At 42.1% G+C, this 3,382-nt stretch overlaps 1 non-coding gene across 1 annotated transcript; it reads right to left on the reverse strand.

The window, feature by feature from the left end:
• Window positions 1-598: 598 nt before the first annotated feature.
• On the reverse strand, window positions 599-705 carry LOC118491977. Its single transcript, XR_004892421.1, has one exon. It is a non-coding gene; the product is annotated as a small nucleolar RNA R71 (small nucleolar RNA).
• Window positions 706-3,382: the final 2,677 nt, after the last annotated feature.

Below are 3,382 nucleotides of genomic sequence, written 5' to 3' on the forward strand. Positions count from 1 at the left end.
CCACGGGCCGTGTTCACTGTGCACGGGGCCGTGGTGAACCTTCTGACCAGCATTCTTTTCTGTTTTTATTGCAGGACTTGGAACCAGACGCCACCCCTACGTAGTGTATGAGCTCCAGTTCTCATAAGGACATAAAAGAACCTCTAGAAGAACCCGAACGCTTTCTCAGAGAAAGACTAAAAGCCAAAAACCAAGAGAAGGTTTCGGGAAATCCACTTCCAATGGCGGACCAACGTACCCTCATGGATTATCTACGACCCACCGTAGGTAACCTCGGGCCGCTATCAATGCACCGAATGTTGAAGCCAATAACTTCGAACTTCGGCCACATTTGATACAAATGCTCCAAAACTCTTCAACCTTCCATGGGCTTGCAGACGAGGATCCCCATCTACATATTACTAACTTCTTAGAAATATGTGATAATTTTCGGATCAATGGAGCATCAAATGACGCCATCCGCCTTCGAATGTTTCCTTTCTCACTAAAAGACCGAGCAAAAGCTTGGCTTAATGCCCTCCCAACTGGATCGGTAAACACCTGGGATGAGCTAGCCCAAAAATTTCTATATAAGTATTTCCCTCCCGCTAAAACGGCTAAATTAATGACTGAAATTAATACATATTCACAAGAGGACGGGGAATCCTTATATGAAACTTGGGAAAGGTTCAAGGAGCTATTGCGAAAGTTTCCACATCACGGCCTTGCGATATGGCAACAAGTATCCACTTTCTATAATGGGTTGTTGCCACACACAAGGCAGACACTTGACTCTAGCTCCGGGGGACTTTTAGGTAATCGCCGCCCGCATGAAATATATAATCAAATTGAGGAAATTGCTCAAACCAATTTTCAGTGGCACACTCCCCGAGGCAATAAATCTATTGCCCCGGGCACCCATAAGGTTGATGAAAGTACTTCTTTACAAGCCCAAATCGAGGCCCTTTCTTCAAAAATAAAAAAAATAGAAATGACAAAAACAGTCTCGGTTTTGGCTTGTGAAGGGTGTGGTGGACCACATGAAAATTGGAGTTGTATGAAAGAAACAGACGATCAACAAGAGTCGGTAAACTACATTGATAATAGACCTAGGCCGTCGGGTCCTCCAACGGGCACCTACAACCAAGGATGGCGAAATCACCCTAACCTTGGTTGGAGAGAACCCGGCAATAGTAGTAACCAACAAAACCAACGAACAAACTTTCAACAACCAAGAAGTGAGTCGCAAAATTTCCCTCAACAAACAAGGTGGACGAGAAAGGCTTGAAGATACTATATCTCGCCTCATCTCCGACACTAAAAAGAAAAACTCGGAAAGGTTTCTACAATTAGAATCAAATTTTAGAAATCAACAAGCTAGTATTCAAAACGTAGAAAAACAATTAAGTCAACTAGCCCAAAATTTTTCCGAGAGACCACAAGGCGCATTACCAAGCAATACCAAAACGAACCCAAAGGCGCAAGTTCATCTCATCACATTACGAAGCCGCATCGTGGGGCCTAAGGAAGTGCCACCGCCTACAGAGGAGACTATACCGCCACCTTTACAAGAAAAGAGAGAGATTGTCAGACTGGCACGGGGCCGTGTGCGGCGGACACGGGGTCGTGCCCAGCCTTCTGTTCAGCCTATAAATAGGAGTGCTTGGTTTCATTGCAACTCATCCCTTGGCACACCACCTCTCTCACACTTCATCCACCACCCACCACCATCACAACACCATCATCCACCACCATCATCCATTGTCCATCATAGAGTGTGTGAGTCGTCTCGGGATCCAAGATTAATCGTAAAAGTTCTTGACAATCAAGGCCATGTTTGCCTAAGTCTCTTACATCACTTGGTGAAGACAAGTGTTTAGTATAATACTTTTTATTTTTAATCTTTTGCACTTTTTATTTGGTTTTGTATTAATGACTTTAATAACTAGTTACTTATGTTGAAGGTGATTCTTCCTTATCGTTTGTCCGTGGTGTCTTGGCATTATTTTATTGTCTATATAAAATAAAAGATTTTCACCATTCATATCTCCACGGTCTATATGGAGGTATGTTGGCTACCTGGTCGAGGGTTAAGGGAACGGTTTGGTAAGGGTCTTGCCCTTGTTCAGCGTTTAGAGGTCCTGCATGGGACCTGGGTCAAATTTAGTAGGATCTCCTTCAATGCCCATAGGTATTGGATGGCGGGGATCCAAACTCTTTGACCCCCTCATAAGTTAACTACTATTAATACTATAACCCGGCTATTTAGGACTGTATCCCTACTGACTCAGACTACTTAGTCGAGGGTAACGTCACCTCCAAAAGAGGGGCCTACCATAATTTGCATTAATAACTTAATTCATTATTTTTCAATAATCCGACCCTTTAGGATTGTATCCTTGCTGACTCAAACTACTGGGTTGAGGGTAACGTCGCCTTCAAAAGAGGGGCCTACTACAATAACTAAGATAATCTCTTAAACAAGTGCAAAAGTGCGAAAATAATCAAAGGTTATACTAATACACGAGTCGGATCCAAGTGATTCATCTTGTCTATCTGTTTTTTATTTTTATTTCACTTTTCAGCATTTAGTTAGTTTTTGTTTTCTTAGTTTAAAAATCTTTTCTAACATTTTGATTTGATTAGACGTTGAGGATAAACCGGTACTAAAAGCTCTTGTGTCCTTGGACGACCTCGGTATCTTACCAACACTATACTACGTTCACGATGGGTGCACTTGCCCATATGTGTGTTTAGTGTTAGTGAATATCGTGTTTTATAAATTTAAAACTTGGCTAAAAGTGTAAAAAGGGCTTAAAATATACATCTAAAATATATATACACTGACACGCATCAGGCGTTCTGCATTTTCTACCATATAATGCCTCAAAAGGCGCAACCTGAATGCTAGTATGATAGCTATTGTTATAGGAGAACTCGATTAAGGGTAGGTGGTCATCCCAACTACATCCCAAATCAATAACACATGCACAAAGCATGTCTTCCAACGTTTGAATCGTACGCTCACTCTGACCATCTGTCTGAGGGTGGTAAGCAGTACTAAAATTCAAACGAGTGCCTAAAGATTGTTGGAAACTTTTCCAAAAGTGAGAGGTGTATCTAGTATCTCTATCAGAGATAATAGACACCGGCACTCCGTGGAGAGATACAATCTTATCCACGTATAACTGGGCTAACTTGTCAGAGCTATGGGTCTCCTTGATGGGTAAGAAATGCGCTGACTTAGTCAGTCTATCAACTATAACCCATATGGTATCATTTCCATGCCTTGTCTTAGGTAACTTGGTTATAAAATCCATGGTTACCATCTCCCACTTCCATGTGGGAAGTTCTGGCTGTTGTAGCAGAACTGATGGCTTGTGATGCTTGGCTTTAATCGGAG

Source organism: Helianthus annuus, chromosome 4 (assembly GCF_002127325.2).
Source record: "Helianthus annuus cultivar XRQ/B chromosome 4, HanXRQr2.0-SUNRISE, whole genome shotgun sequence".
In the NCBI taxonomy this organism is placed as follows: domain Eukaryota; kingdom Viridiplantae; phylum Streptophyta; class Magnoliopsida; order Asterales; family Asteraceae; genus Helianthus; species Helianthus annuus.